The sequence below is a fragment of the Colias croceus genome, chromosome 2 (assembly GCF_905220415.1).
Source record: "Colias croceus chromosome 2, ilColCroc2.1".
Lineage (NCBI taxonomy): Eukaryota > Metazoa > Arthropoda > Insecta > Lepidoptera > Pieridae > Colias > Colias croceus.
The window spans coordinates 831,612-849,582 of NC_059538.1; the positions used below are offsets into that span (position 1 = coordinate 831,612).

The 17,971-nt window shown below is 32.2% G+C and overlaps 1 protein-coding gene across 1 annotated transcript in view; it reads left to right on the forward strand.

The window, feature by feature from the left end:
- Positions 1-541: 541 nt before the first annotated feature.
- Positions 542-17,971, forward strand: part of LOC123698792 — a 48,953-nt gene continuing 31,523 nt past the window's right edge. Inside the window, exon 1 of the mRNA XM_045645567.1 lies at positions 542-766. The gene's annotated coding sequence lies outside the window, so the exon portion shown is untranslated. The remainder of the gene's footprint in view (positions 767-17,971) is intronic.

Consider the following 17,971-nt stretch of genomic DNA (forward strand, 5'->3'; position numbering starts at 1 on the left):
AATTCAAATGTGTGCTAGTTCGCAAGGACCATAGATTAATACATAGTCACGGAGGAACTATGGCGTGTGCGTGTTTTCTTAAAAAAGGTTTTAAAATAATGTTTATATTATATTATGTAGGTTATTTTTTATTTAAAACTATTAAAATTCTAAATAGTTAAATATAGTGTAGAAAATAGTGTATAAGTAAAATTTTATCCGTCCTCACTGTAATAGATATATCATTTTCTGTAATTGTATTTATTCTGAGTCATTTTGAATTATTTTCGATGTAAATAATTTAAAGAACCCAAATTAACATGTAGAAGTATATAAAATGAGTTCTTCTATAAATAAAATCTGCGTTATTTTTTTAATGTGAAGGATCTTAAACGACCTCATTTCACAACAATGTCACAGAACAAAAAAGCACACGCAATATTTAGGGACGGATATTAATAGACCAAGTGTCCACAAACATATGATGCGATTCGAGAAAAACGATAGAAAAATTTCCCGCGATGTGCTTGCTGAAATCCAGTCCGCCCTATAGCATTTACCGTGTTGGTCGGTTACTACGCGCCTCCCTACTAAACGTTCGAAATAAAAAAAAAAACTGTTATCTATGGCCGTGAAAAATGTGTAAATTTAAATTTAGAACTTAGTGACCACAGACTTCTCGTGCCAAACAATGGGATTAAGTGAACGATTTCTATTGAACGCGTTTTGGCGGCAAACTTGGATGTCAGTGAGTTTGACAGATGAACCTCCCGCGCTTTTCCTTCAGGTGCGTTCGAGTAACATACTTTGATAACGCTTGATTAATGATCGCACTGATTCTCACGTGTCTATAAAACTGTGAATTAAACAGACGAATATAATAACAATATGCGACGTTAACTAAAGAATTGTGTCGTTTCGGAAAATAAACTGCGTTGGCCCAGATTTGTCGATTCGTGAATTAACCGTTCATCATAAAACATCAAAGCGTCGGATTCATGAAGTTAGTTTCGGTAAATAGATATAAGGTGATAGAATAAGGTGATATATTTGGGTTTGATATAAAGAGTATTATTAAAAAATGTGGTATAGGCGTCAGATATGTTGAGTTTACGGAGATGGTCGCACGTGGCGGTGTGTAGTGACATATGTTATAATAGTGACGTATTTATTAATGTTCTCCCGTGTTTTGACAAATTGATCTAGTGATAAATATAGTGTGACATGGACGTATTCCTGTTAATCTTCAAAGGCTTGAAAATTGATGATGTAAGGTACAGTACAAGTGTCGCATGTTCGTTACGCGTTTGGTATTTATTTAATGAATGGTCATTTTATAGTCATTCTATAGATCATGTCACGCATAACATATTTATAACCGTTATTCTCAAATTAAATTGAAAATCGAACTCAGAATTCCATGACAGCGATTCGATATAATTAAGTATAGAATCGTGGAATTGAATCCTTAGAAATGTATTAATTATGCTATGGTTTTTTATGATTAAATAAACCATTTAAACCGTACATAAACGTTAATATTAAATTTGAATTTGTTGCAATTATGACTTAGTTGCGGCTCTTAAAAAGCTGGAAACTGCTAGAAAAGTTTTTTATATAAATAATTACGTAATACTGACATAAATTCAGAAAATGTTCACTTTTAAACCCCAACAAATAGGCACATAAATTGCTTAGTAGATTGACACAGTACACGTATTAAAACTTCTTCTAATTGAATTAACGAGAGTTATAAAATGGATTTCTATGAATTTCTTTTTGTATGGAAAATTTATAGAGCTGAAAATAGAATTGCTTAAGGTATAGAAAATAGTTTTTTTAGTGTTTATTATTAATGTTATAATAACGTTGATTTGAATGTTATTTTATTATCAGACTTGCGACTGTTTTCAATTTTTGTTCTTTTTGTCTCTACATTAAATGCGATTTGCATGCGAAGTTTCATTTAAATGGGTTCATCTGTTTGTAAGTAATTTATATTATGTAATCGGGATCTTAAAAATGTAGTACGTATACAATATGGATATATAAATGAGACTTATATAATAGTTTATTACATAATATGAAACATTCTTACGTGAACATTTATTGATATAAAAATTTAAGATTTTAACGGATTTTAAATGCGATTTATTCATCGTATTGTCCTGACGTTTCTAAATGTATAATACTCGCGTAAAATTAAACACTAGGAAATACTATTTAGAGATATAATCGTAGTAATTAAAATATGTCCAAATTAGTATTAATTTATTTGTCCCCCAAAGATATCAATTATCTATTAAAACTTACGCCAATTCAGTTTTATAATTTATCTTACGTCGGTAGTTTTTACAGTCAACCATAGAAAAAATCTTAAATTTTCAGCAATCATTTATTCTTCAATAGAAAATAGAGACTCACATTAAATAGTCAATAAAAAAAATATTGTAAATCAAATTCCACTTAGACGACGTAAAAAGAGTCAAAAAAATATGAATTTCTTTATTATTAGATATTCTAAATATTAGTTACGATAATAGCGGGCATATACTATTTTTATAGCACAATTGATGTGTAACCAATATTATTGCAAAGTTTCATCCAAATCCGTCCAGTAGTTTTCTCGTGAAATAGTAACAAACATACATACTCCATCCATTCTCTCAAACGTCTATTTATTTAATTATTAGACTTATATAGATAGCAGGTTGTGTGTATATAATAGAAGACTTTTTATGTGCAGTTTTGTAAATAAATATTGTAGGAAAATTGTTATATAATTGACAATTTATACAATTTACAATATTAAATTTTAATTTAATGTATAAATAATTCTTTGGCAAATTTATTCGTAATGATTTTCCAAAATCTCTGGGAAATTATTCCATTTTTTCGTCATGATTTTTTACGCGCAAAATCTCTGGGAAATGATTCCAAAGAGTTATTTCAATACATTAAACTAAAGATTGTAAATAATCTTTAAACCACAGACCCTACCATATTATATTTTACAAAGAATTTAATATTAAATTATTTTAAAAAGTGCTTTTGTGTCGGCATTGTATTCCTAAGTACTAAATTACACAGAACAAATAGTTTAAGCATTTATAAAATTATAAAAAGCATGAGTAAGCATTTATGAAAAACTTAAGTTTTTTTAATCAGTAGTCTCAGAACCGTAGTACTTGTTTTGATAAATTTCACTGTAGATGGCGCTTTATACAAATACTTAAAGGAAAACTCGATTCTAGTGACTTGGTTTATTAATATTTTTTTATATTAAACTTATGAAAAATAACATATTTTATCTAAACTTGACCTTACTACTCACAATGACACTTACCAGTGCGCGCCATTTTATAAACTATTTTTTTTTCTCGACTTAAAATTGAAATGTATTATAAATAATTGAGAATGTCAAATTCTAATATTTTCTAAATATGTTTCTTACTTTTCACGAAGAAAGGGCTCATAGAATCTGATGAAATCTACATAAAATGACAGCGAAGCCATTACCTACCTAGATCTTAGCTAGACATTTAAAATGTTTTCAAATAATCAAGAACAATATTACTATAATACGACATACATAATATTCCCAACATAATTGCTCACAACATTTAAACATACGCTAAACGCCACCTCCAATACACTTATGATATCCTAGTACTGTTGGGGGCAAGGGCGTGACGTGTGAACATACCACCCAAGTCCCAAACAGATAAAAAAAATCTCGTGCGTTTTCAAGTTTTGTTTGTTTTTTTTTTCACTCAGTAGGAAACCTACTGGAAATAAATGCAGTGATCTCAAGGATGCAGTATTTTTTAATAATTTTAGTAACTCTACCAAACTCTACCTCGGTAAATTATAGCTATCATAATTTTGTAGTCATTGTGAATGTCGTATGTATATTTTTGTACCCACTACCTTTCGGTCCGCGGCTTCATCCGGGAATGCAAAGGAAATTCCCGAGGAAATCACATGTTTCATAACGGTAAAATGTATCTTATCTCTCTTCCTATCTTTAAACACAAATATCATATACAAAAGAAAGAAAAACACATTCTCGAATTTATTAAGTAAGGAAGTAAGAAAAAAGAATTGCACCAAGTCCAGAAATTGTCTACTGTAGACAATTTAGACGCTAGTAAATGTGAGAACTACATAAGTTTACTCCAAGACATTTGACATTTTTTACTTCGAGCTTTCCGCGCCCAACAAAACGACAATCACTTCACTTATTTATTAGCCTCGTCGGCTGAAATACAGATAAAAGATAGTCTTAATCTAGGCTATAAAAGTAGTTACAACTTTATTCGGGAAAATAGTTTCTAGGACTTCGGATAATGAAGAGTGATCTATAATTTGCAGAATAACTGCAGATTCATTATAATTAAGCGCAAGAAGAAGTACATTTTTTCTATTGAATTCATTTAATTGTCGTTAGGATCTCCAATTTACTAGTTATATTGTAAAATAACTTTTGTGTTATTTAGAATAAAGTATGGCACATAGAGTTTTATATAAAACTAGCTGCTCCGCGCGGTTTCACCCCCGTGGCTCTACTCCTGTTGCCCGTAGCGTGATGAAATATAGCCTATAACCTTCCTCGATAAATGGGCTATCTAACACCGAAAGAATGTTTTAAATCGGACCAGTAGTTCCCGAGATTAGCGCGTTCAAACAAACAAACAAACAAACTCTTCAGCTTTATAATATAAGTATAGAAGTATAGATGTGGCTTTTGATATAACATCCATATAAAACACTAGATATATTTCCCGCGGTTTCACCCGCATTGCTCCGCTCCTGTTGGTCTTAGCGTGATGATATATTATATATAGCCTTCCTCGATAAATGAGCTATCTAACACCGAAGGAATTTTCCAAATCGGCTCAGTAGTTCCTGAGATTAGCGCGTTCAAACAAATAAACATACTCTTCAGCTTTATAATATTAGTATAGATTTTGTAATAAAGTCCATTTGTGCGTTTAACATTTCAAATACTTACAAAAATAAAACATCATTTCTTTCTAATTTTACTGTTTAGATATTATCTTGCATTCATATAATACATGACTGCATTTACTTCATATGCATTCAAAAGCTTTTTTAAAGCTTCGAATGAATTTCATGAACAATTGTTCTAAGTATCTATTTATGGTTTTATTCTGTTCGATTTTACAATGTATGAATATTTTTTACGAATTTTAAACTAATGTTATTTACAAAATTATTTAAATAGACGTATCACAGGCTTAACAGCTAGTGTAGTTACAAGTGAAAATACGAATAAGGAGTAACCATGAATTAGCGATTGAGTTTGAGTTTGAGCAAGTCCCAGCGGTTAAGTACGAGTGTGGTCGAGTGTCGGACAAACGAGGCGCATAATGAGTTAATGAGCCGCTATTATTGTGTGGCGAGGGTCGTAAAAACTTCGCTGTTTCTAGCATATTACTTGACCCCCCGGATTAGGTTGCTTCGATGCGTTGTTTTGGGCAAATTTTTTGGGTGGGTAGACAATTGTTTGGATGGGTTGTGTTAACAGGCCCCCCGGATTAGGTTGCTTCGATGCGTTGTTTTTGGCAAATTTTGATGACTTTGTGGGTTTTGGAGTAAATTGTTTTGGTGGGTTGTGTTAAAAGTGGGATGGAATGATAGGAGTAGATTTTTGAATGGAAACATTTTGTGTTACGAAGATGCAATTTCGAAATAATTCCATAATATAGGTGTATTTCTTTACAATGAAAGAAGATTATTAACGAGGGTGAACGGTCAGTGCAATGTACCTAAAGATATTAAGTATTATCAATATTATTTTATAATTATCCTACTTATATTATAAATGCGAAAGTTTGTGAGGATGTGTGTGTGTGTTTGTTACTCTTTCATGCAATGACTACTGAACCGATTACAATGAAATTTAGCACACATATAGAGGGTAACTTGGATTAACACATAGGATAGGTTTTATCCCAGAAATCCCACGGGAACAGGAACTATGCGGGTTTTCCTTTGAAAACGCGGGCGAAGCCGCGGGCGGAAAGCTAGTATAATATATTTTTGGCGTCATGTCATTTTGTTCCCTTACATTTCATACATTTTGTTTTACCATTTTTAGATTAATCTCTAACGATAACAGCTGTTCATAATCGTTAGGGAAGATAAGAAAATGGCCGACGTAGCCATTTGCACCCCAGCAATGTCGATATAATATTTTTATCCATATAAGATAAGGAATTTTCCAAGAAAATATTAGAGAATATGTTTTAGGGCTACTCTATGGAATCTTTTATCTATTTGTCTTAAGAATTATAAATAACAATCATTGTTTGTGCGACTCTCTTCTCTTAACCCTTAGCAGGTATCGTGGGTCAAATTTGACCCAGAAGCGAACATTTTCGGTTATAATTCTTTAAATATTTTATGCAACGACTGTGCGCTTCTAAGTATTCTCAGTGCGTCGCTAGCTGCAGCGGGGTGTTGATGTGCAGAACTGTGACTATCTTAGGAGCGGAGGTAAGTAGCTTTCTGGGTCACGTTCGACCCACGATACCAAATAAGTAACTTTTTTCACTGAGTGTAATTACTTACTTTTTTGGTTTTATTGTTTATTTGTACTACATTGGAGGGCTTTTTGAACGACAGACAAATCGAGGAGTTGATGAACGACTTAAGTGATGATTTGGAATTGAAAAATGAAAGAATACCAAATGTAAACCAACTTTGTGACGACGAAATCATCAGCGATCGAGACAATCCCTAATCTGTTAGTTGCTTAGAAGACAGTGTATTTGGAGTAAGTTCTGACGACAGTGAAAACGAAGAGGAGATACACATTAACCAAAAAGTGCCAAAAAATAAGGTTATTTACAAATGTGTGTAAAACATGATATTTTTTTTTATATTCTAATATTAAATAAGGTTATTTTGTAAAAAAAATATTTTTTTATTTCTTTTCTAACCATATTTTATACAAATAATAAAAAATCTACGTTCTACAACAGATTGTTTGGTATGGGTAGAATTTGACCCACGATACCGGTAGTGTTGCCAAAAAAGGCGATACCAGCTAAGGGTTAAAATCTACGTTATCGCATGTATGAAAATTGTATAAAACTTTCATCTCCTATTTCTCATCATTAGGGCTTGTTTTGTATTTAAACTTTACTTTGATGTGTTATAGCTTGATGTCAATTATACCTCATCTATACATATATAATAAATCTGTAGAAGGGTCAATTCTGTACATTGAAAATATTGAAAAAATAAATAGCAGGGGGTGTTACTGGATCGATACCAAACCCAAATATGTGATTAAAAAATTTTTTGTCTGTCTGTCTGTCTGTCTGTCTGTCTGTCTGTATGTGAAGGCATCACGTGAAAACTAGCGGTTCGATTTCGATGAAACTTGGTATAATTATACCTTATTATCCTGGGCGTAAAATAGGATACTTTTTATCCTGGAAAAATACGTAGAAAAAAATAATCTTAATTTTTCAGTTTTATCCATAGACGTTGTTCCGTAGAACCGCGAACACACGTTGCGTATTATTATAGGCCTAGCCGTATTTGGGAATTGGGTCCAATAGATATTTATAAGATGTTATTGACAGAGGTACTCAAAATGGAGAAATAACCATCCACGCGAAGACCGACATCCGCGCGGACGGAGTCGCGGGCGGAAGCTAGTAGAGACTATATTTGTGTAAAACTTACGCATAGCAACAATCACTTTTAGAAATTTAAATTGATTTTACATTTAATAAAACCATTTGAAAACATTTCTCTCGTTCAGAACTCATAGTAAATAGTCTTTTTCGATAAATTACCAAAATTCAAATCTAACTCTACGACACTTTTTCACATCATGCAGAACAACTTTTCACTGCTTGATGTAGTCTTCACTCACCTACTTACTAAAATTCAGTTATATCTATTTTATCTACGTATTATGATGAAATAATTTATCATAATTTTCTCGACTGTGAAAAATGTGACGGCTTTGATCTTATTGCCACTAATGCCAAGAAATTCATCAATTATAATAATTAGGTATTTGTGTTTCTTTTTATAATATTTCGTGGTTTATTTATCATTGTTATGTTTTGTTTGAGTATTAAGTAATTCTATGATTAGTTGTGTGATGAAAATACATATACATAACTAGCTTACCGCCCGCGGCTTCGCCGGCTTTGTCTAAAACCTAATAAATTATATACTAAAACCTTCCTCTTGTATCACTCTATCTATTAAAAAAACCGCATCAAAATCCGTTGCGTAGTTTTAAAGATTTAATCATACAAAGGGACATAGGGACAGAGAAAGCGACTTTGTTTTTTACTATGTAGTGATTAGATTAGATCTTCTAAAATCTAAAAGATCCATAATGTAAAGTACAACGTAAATATAACGAAAAAAACGAATTCAAGTATTATGTACGCTACATTATTAATTAACTTAATAAGTAAGTGCTTACGTCAAAATACACTACTGTTTTAACTAATTTAATTAACGGCAATATGCCTGCGTCACAGCCTGCGTCTACTAGGTTACCATAACTGTGCAACATAACTATTGAAAATCCCTTAAAAAATCCGTTGCACACTTCATTCAAACCGAAATGTTGCAGCGCTGCACTCTTTCAACGGCATTTATATGACAAAAAAATTAAATCCATTGTGAGTCACCATTGTCATTGGACAATCCGTGACGTCACTAATCTCATAATAGCCAGCCTACTTTCCGACTTATTGTGATTCTGGCTCGCTTGTCACGTGCTTCCGTAGATTATTTGAAAATCAGTAGGCTTGTGATTTGTTTTTTATGTAAAAAACGGTGAATTACCCGCTGCGGGATGTTGTTTTTGCGCACAAGTCATGGCGTGCGTAGCGAAGCGACTTGGATGGGGATGTTTACGGGAATTCTTATCCCCCAGTGATATTTTTTTGTATGTTGTCGTGATAATTAATTCGTGACAATCAATTATCGAATTTTCTCATTTCAATTTTAATTTATTTCATGACTATTTTTCATTTGTCTGTTAATTCACTTACTTTTGTCCTTAAAAAATATGTATTATTATATCTATCTAAAGATATTTTCGTGGTCATATAGATAATTAATATATTAAGTGTAAAATAAAATAAAAAAAAACAAATGCTGGTTTCGTTTTTAGAGCGGATCAAGATTTAGGCAAAGCTTAGTTATTAGGTATACTTTATAATATGAAAACGTTTATTTACCAAATAAATGAAATCTTAATGGTAATTAAACAAGAAACGAATAATTTCAAATGCTTTTATGACGTCGTATATTTTATTGCCGGAATAATTGGCAGATATAGATTTAATGGCGGTTTTATGAGCTAATTTTGAATTATGGCGCTTTCAGGCTCCTAATTGAAATATTTTACATCTGCATTTCTAGATTACTGACAAGACTATTATAATTATCTTCAATTCTATTCTAATCATTTTCAATGCTCAGAATGTAGGTATTATGGATCTTTATAAAAAAATATTCTGGTTTTATTTTTAATAACACATACTAACATACACTGCAAACCTTTACAAATTAAACATAAAAAAAACTATATAAGTACGAACTGCAATACATGCTGTATATTGTTATCGCTCAGCAAAATGCACAATTTCATAAAAACGCCTCCAAATATTTCGACATTCAATATGCCTCTTAATCGATGCTGATTCCCTGGTAAATGTGGGACTAAAATACACCTAAAATTAACATATGAAATGAGAATACCCCAGTAAGCTATTAATAGAAATAAAGGAGCTCCTGCACTTTACAGATATCCTAGTATACCATTAGTCAAATAATACAGTTTCCCAGTTGTGTTCCCACGGGGACATGCTAAATTTAACTGTAGTTTTAAATTGACTTCTTCAAGTTTCTACTATCCTGGCATAATATTGATCAAAATACGTACGACTACCAGCCGTATTCCCACGGTGATGACTGATGACAACCCTTCTTCTAGAGATAGAAAAAAAGGGATGCCTTTGCTATATCCTCCAATACCCTGTTAGCCTAGTACGGTTCTCATCTAAATACACGTGACCTGCTCGCTTCGGAAGAGGGATGAAACCCCCAATATACAAACACGAGTTGCACACACATACATATCGTCCACATATGCAAGCGCCACACAACCTTCAATGTAAATCTGCTATCCTGGTGTTTTGGTGACGTAATACACGTGACTTCCTTGTTAGGGGAGATTGAGTCACACACGGCACACATGCGTAATTAAAAAATCTACTTCACAGTTGTGGTTTTTGTAAAAAATATAAATAAATCAAAAAGAATGGTGAATCATTCACTGCAATATTAAACCAATTAAACTTCGATTACTTAACTTTATTAACTTATTTAATAATTTTAATTATGATAAACAATCGATTTTTAAATCTTAAACAATATTATAAATTCTTAAACAATGTTTTCATTATAACAAAATATTTGCCACACACCACATGTACTTATTGTGATGCAAAACTTGTCTCGAAATTTTCGAAAAAAGTTCAATGAGGTATGAAAATTCGCACAACGAGGGATGTGCTTTATTATACGTATGTACCACAGATCACAGAAACTAAAGGGTATGTACCTACTCCTGTGTGATCCTAATTGCCTAGTGGAGTAGTGGCGCAAATATCCATCATATTCTCACGGCTATTCCACTTTTACCGACATTCGACATGAAAAAAGAACCCGTAGGATATTATTTAACCGACTCGTGAAGTTCAATTCAATATTACTTATCAGACTTCTACTATATTCTGATATCCTAGTAAAATTCTGATCGATTATACTCTGATTCCCACGGGACGTTGTTTTTTTGAACCATCGAGTTAACATCATCGTTGCTAACAAATGAAAAAAATTACAAAAAGGACCTACTCATACAAATTGGCTTTTCGAAGTCGTATAAATACGAATATCCCTTGATTACTTTTTGCAATTATTGGTTATCCAGAAATTTTGGTATATTTTGTACCGATTTATAACGTAGAATAAAAATATTCACGAGGGTTCGCGTAGTTCCGGTGCAAATTAAATAATAAATATTGTGTAGAAAGCGCCTAATAATGCCCGGTTCCTATATTTGAAAAACGATCCGTTTTAGTTACGAATAGTAGTATAATTAACCAAGCGTAAGCGAAAATCGTTCCTATAAAAAACGTCTCGTCAAGCAACTTACCGACGGCTTCCTACTGACGGATGGGAGGGTTACTATTAACGAACGGTAAGCATATTGTATGGAAAAGACAGTTTATCGCGTTCCTATAAATATTTTTAATGTCATTATGCTGTCAAAGTTACTATTCGTATAGCATTTTGTTTACCCGTCGATTTCGGGCGGTTAAATTCTTACTATTTCATTGTTTCCGCTTCAATATCGAAATGTGGAGTTCAGATAGTGATAGAGAAGTGTTTAATATTATATCGAATTTCGGAAGAAGATAGTGGGCGTGAAAGAGTATATATTATAGAGAAGGAGTGGATTTTTTTGCGACCCTGGATTCTCACGAATTTCAATTGAGATTTCGACTTGATAAAGAATCTGTTGAACAATTACTTCTTGAAATTTATCCAGACGTACGAATAAAAGGAGCCAGGTTAGTTTAATGGAGGCATTAATATTATACCAAACACGTCTAACCTTATTACATACCTAATTTATGTTGTCATTTCAGGAATCATGGGGTATCTCCATAACATCAATTACTGTTGACGCTGAGGTTCTATGCTTTAGGCACAATATCGATATCAGTGGCAGACCTATTTGCCTTGGTCACGGCATCACGCGTGAACGGGTGGACCGATTTCGATAATTATTTTTTTATAATGTTCCTTGAAGTACGAGGATGGTTATTATGGAAAGAAAACATAAACATGTACCAAGGGCGAAGCTGGGGCGGACCACTAGTATATAATATATATGTCTATGTTTGCAATGTAGAAATCATTTTTTTAAACATTGTATTGTAAATAATAAAAAATAAATAAAAGTATATAATAAAATGGAATAAAAGTTTTATTTCTTTATTACAGTTTAATTTTACATAGTAATATGTAACTACATAATATATGCCAAAGAACTGTCCTGTGATTCTTACGCGACAACCCTCCATCGATTATCATCTTCTATATTATATTCCTTAACGCTGTAATAGGCTCTCTGAACTAAATACATTTTTTACATAAGATTTACATTTAGCACTAACAAATTCTTTTTCTACCGTGTGTCTAGATATATTGCTTAATAATATACAAAAATTAATTAGTTATTGTGTGTTCAGTATTTCAAGGGCGAAGCCGGGGCGGACCACTAGTATATATATATGTATGTCTATGTTTGCAATGTAGAAATCAATTTTTTAAACATTGTATTGTAAATAATAAAAAATAAATAAAAGTACATAATAAAATGGAATAAAAGTTTTATTTCTTTAATACAGTTTAATTTTACATAATAATATGTAACTATAATATATGCCAAAGAACTGTCCTGTGATTCTTACACGACAACCCTCCATCGATTATCATCTTCTATATTATATTCCTTAACGCTGTAATAGGCTCTCTGAACTAAATACATTTTTTACATAAGATTTACATTTAGCACAACCTAACAAATTCTTTTTCTACCGTATGTCTAGATATATTGCTTAATAATATACAAAAATTAATTAGTTATTGTGTGTTCAGTATTTCAATTATTTCTTCATAATATTTGTCCATCCAATTATTATGTTTGAATTTTTTGGCTGAAAATAAAAAGTTTTCCTGGTAGGTATTTGACCAATTTTTGCATTAAATGTGTTGGTCAACGAAGTCCAACATTCATCCTTTAATTTATTCGTAGAAGCATTAGTCTCCTTACTGGTTATAATAATTGAGCAATCTCGTCTTTACTCATAGCCTTCTTCGATTTCTGTAACAGACATATATGTTTGACTTTAAGAGTGTCCGAAGCAAAAAGTAAGCGGCAGACGATTTTAAAGAAGAAATATAAAGGCGTACTTACCGGCGTAATATCCATTTTTAATAAATATATAAACAGTCGTCGTTGTATTGTTATTCTTTAATTATAAAACTATGACAATGAATCATCAATCAACAATGAATGACAATAATTTGACAACTGACAAGCAATGCACGCGTGCGCGAGAAAAACGTTCCGTTTTTGCTTTCTGTGTAACGCATTAGGTTGTTTAGAAGGAAAATTATCACGCAGATGTCTACAAATATATAGTTCTTTAGTATTAGTTCTTTATTAATAAGAAACTTTATTCTTAAAGTTTATAATTCGGCTGTATATTTAACTTATTTTGTCCTGAATTTTGTGTTATTTTAATTTCAATTTGGCTTATAACGAAACGCACATCTGTGAGTGAAGAGGGCTCGGTATTCTTATGACCAACGGATGTCCGTCGATAGCACGTCAAGAAATAAAATTGTGGAACGGTATTAACGACTCGTAGTTAGTTCTAGAAAAACGGATAGTAGCTTTGATACTATGACGATCCGTTGAATATAGGAACCGGGCATTAGTGAATTGTATACAAAGACGGAAGAAGATTGAACCAAGTAGAGCTCGGTTTGGTAAATACGAAGTACGAAAGAACGCCTAAATTGTTCTGCTGTCCTGGTACATTCGTGGCAGGAATTTAACGCCATATTCCCACGGTACGTCGCTGGCATCGAGCGGCACCACAAGCGGCACAAAGAGCGGGTCGGCTCTATTCTGAGAAAAATTTATTTGATATGAAAAAAAGTTTGAAAAATTATGTAATCTATCTATGTATATAGATGATTTCTATATTATTGTATATATGCAATAAAATATTAAAACATACAAAATTTTTTATTTGTATAATTTTTAAGACACGTTTTTGGTCTTGCTTGTAGACAGACAGACATGTAGAATTCCAAGAGTCTCTTCGGTGTCATGGTACCTTAGTATAATAGTTTTCGATCCTTACGAGATCCGAGATTTGTTCTCACGGTTCGGATCCTAAAAAATATATTGCACAAAAAATGCCATAGTCGTAATATTTTTCTGAGAAATTCAGCTCTCAATCCTAGCATCTTTTATTCTCTTCAGGTAGCTGAAGCAAGTATTGTTAAATTCAGAAACAATTTATTAACTACAGAGAGTTGACAACGAAAAAAAAATGTGTGTGTGTACTAGTGTACACGTGACGTAAGAAGTGAAACTTCTTTATGACCTTATTTTTCAAAAAATAATTTACTATATGCAACTTTACAGAAATACGTCGAATCTCGCGTGGTAGGGATAAGAAAAAGATGGCGCGTAACGGAAAAAACTCAAGTAAGTCAACGAAAAAATCACAGGAAAAAATGCTACACTAATTTTTTTCAACCCCTATAAAGAAGTTTCTCTTCAAAAATCCGATCTGATTATAATCATGCAAAAAATTGAAGTATATATTTGATGTAAACAAGTAAAATACAGTTTGAAAACTAATACACAGAAAATATAGTGTTGATCGTGTGGGAACAATCAACGCGCATTGTGCAGTTATCAGCGAGTGACCAAACTGAAAACTATTGTGCTTTCCACCCATTGTGCTCACTCGTGACGGCTGATATTAAGTTCTCTATCTGTGTGAAAAGCTCATATAAAGTTTAGTTCTGAACTTTTTGAAAAACGTTAAAATTTAAATATTGTTCTTTCAATCGTTATAGGTACGCCTGCAGTACTTTAAAGTTCCATTTGGCAATAGGAATTTCCAAGCAGAGCCCTTTTATTCTCAATTATAGCATCCTATTTGCAACATCTTGACTTCACTTGTTTGTTTATTAAAAGCAAGTGCGTTGAACAGCCTTTGAAATTTAAAAGCCCTACAAAGAACACGATCATGCCAAACTGGCAAGCGCTCTACCGTGGGAATATGGCGTATGCTCTAGCACCAACAATACCAGGACACTAGGATAAGGGAAGAGCACATAAAACTTCTTATAAGAAAAAAATTGGAATGCGACCAAGCTTTTGAATCAATGTTTGTGAATCACTTGCCTTTGAAGCATTTGCGCGGACTTCAAATTTGCATGCCGTATTTAGAAAACGCGACTAGATTTTTAAAATTCTGTCACAGTGTTCACTTATATGTATGAATAAGAAACGAAAGGAACCTTTGTGCATAATACATTCCTTGGCTAGATATACCAGTAGTATCTTATTTATCGCAAGCTATAAGCGTACATTTATTTCTTTACTAGCTTCCACCTGCGACTCCGCCCGCGTGGAAAAATTAAGATTTTTTTTTCTACATATTTTTCCTGGATAAAAAGTATCCTATTTTATGCCCAGGATAATAAGGTACCTATAATTATAACAAGTTACATCGAAATCGAACCGTTAGTTTTCACGTGATGCCTTCACATACAGACAGACAGACAAAAATTTTTTTCATCACATATTTGGGTTTGGTAACGATCCAGTAACACATTTTTTTCACAGCTCTTCATTTTTTCAATATGTATTTTCAATTTACAGAATTGACCCTTCTATCTACTATATGTATAGATTTAGGGACTGATTGTTTGCCGTATGCAGTAAAATGGAAGATTTACGACATGCAAATACAATAACGTCTTTAAACGTTATTTTTCATAAAGCATTTCTCGAGGACAAAAGGGATTGTTTCTAAGACAATTCCGCGTTCCCACGTCGCCTGCTGAATATGCAAGCGCGCAAAGGTCCTCATTATGCAATCGTTTAATTACAGGGCCAACGACCTCACCGCGCGACTTCTTATGGGGTCTGTTGCCCTTGTTTTTTAGATCAAGGTGTTTAAAATCCAGGACGAATTTAGGGGTTGAATGGTAAGGACGCATTGTGTAAGACCTAGCAACGCGTTGACCTTTTATAAATAGGTGAAAAGCTATGAAAATATTCAGAGAAAGCATTGTTTTAGCAAGAATGCTTTTGGGTAAAACTCACGTTAAGAAAAAATAGACGTGTCTTGGTAATCTTTACAAGATGTAATTATTATTAAAACATCTATTTAATGTACCTATTTGATTATAGAAATTAATAACAAATGAAAAATAAGACAAGACGCTTTTATTCTTTATTTAATATTGATATTTTTTGTTATTTGAGAGATGCGCAAATGACATTTAAAAATAGCTGAACAGCGGTCAAGCGGCTGATAAAAATGTTAAAACTACGAGAGGTTGTTAAAACTTAGTTTTTACAAACTAAAAATTAATTTTTATTTGATAAAATTTTGAAACAACGTCATGAAGCGGCCGTCATATCGGCAACGCTGTCACGTGTTTACTCCCCTGAAGTACTAGGGTTACAGAAACTTTCAGCAGGCTATTTGTAATTCGTTCAGGTACGCTGCAGGCTGAATAGTGAATTTATATCGTATGCTTCACAATATACACTCTATTTTCACTCGTAAAATATTTAATAGTTTACAACTAGAATATGCCAGTGACTACGGTCATATCGTATTCTTTGCCCTAAAATTAACTTTTAAAACAAATAAATTTCAGGAAATGTTGTTAATCCTCTAAACACACCTGACATCCTGGTATTATTAATTAAATTATAATGTTGAATTAAATCGCCCTAAGGAAAAAGTGCGAATTAAAATGATAAGATTATGTTAATTCTAACGAGAAAATAACGCCGGTAATTAATTAATTGTGCTTTCGGAAGATTTTTAAGAAATTTATTTATTATTTACCTACTTTACGTACTTGAGGGCAGATTCATATAAATAGTAGGCGTTTACGACTTTTCCTTGAAAGCCTGAGATACTAAAAAATCATCATTAACTTATTATAAAAGCAATACTCAAAATAGAGTTACTTTATAACAAACCATTTTAACTTAACAACGACGGCCACCTCGGTACAGTGATACACTATTCATTATCATAGAATACAAACACACAAACAAATATTAAAAAAAAAAAACATCTGAATCATCACCCACAACAATAAAAAAGAGAAATAGTGTCTCAACTCCCATATATTTGGCAAGTAAAGATATTTAGGATACAGTCAGCTAATTTTCGCCATTCCTGTATGGGCATTGTCATACATCACAGCTTATTTATCGAGGGCACTGATAAGACGTGTATATTTATGTTTATTGTTAATGGGGAGATGTTTTTCTCATAGCTTCGTGATGTAGTCGCTAGCTTTTGTGTGGACTTCGCTAATCGCTGCATAAAGTATGTCATATTTTGTGCTTTATGTGAGGATAAGAAAAAGTATTTACGACCACAGTATTTAAGCAAATAATAATCAAATAAGCTATTTAGCAAATAAATATAATTTGAATTTTAAATATTAATAACTTTTTATTTGAAAATACATAATATATAAAATTATAAAATTATTTGGGATTTGCGCTTTTCAAATGTATTCTAATATTTTTAAACGACATATTACGTATTTTAAATTTAATTACAGTAGCTTTTAAGTTTTAATACTGGTATAAATAAACTTAATGCATATTTCTTAGTACACAGAAGTCTAATAACAATAATATTATGCTCTTAAATATACTTCAGTCAGATTTCCTATAGCCAGACTAATTAATCCGTTCGGAACAATGTCGGCCATTTTTCTTTTTGCAATGGCGGAGTCGATGTCAAAGGATTCGATATCGATTGCGAACCACAATTATTGAATGTTGCTTTATGTACAGAGAAAGGAAAATGTCAAGTGCGAGTTGGGTATCTGTTAGATATTATATTATTTGTGTTTTATTGTAATAGAGCCAAAGTTCAATCATCTTTTATTTTTATTTCATGCTGAAAAACAATGAGGCTTGTAAATGTAAAAAGGAAAATATAAATACCTTCTAATCAATAGATCTAATCTAATATATATTATAAAGGCGAAAGTTTGTATGGATGTATGGATGTTTGTTACTCTTTCACGTAAAAACTACTGAACCGATTACAAT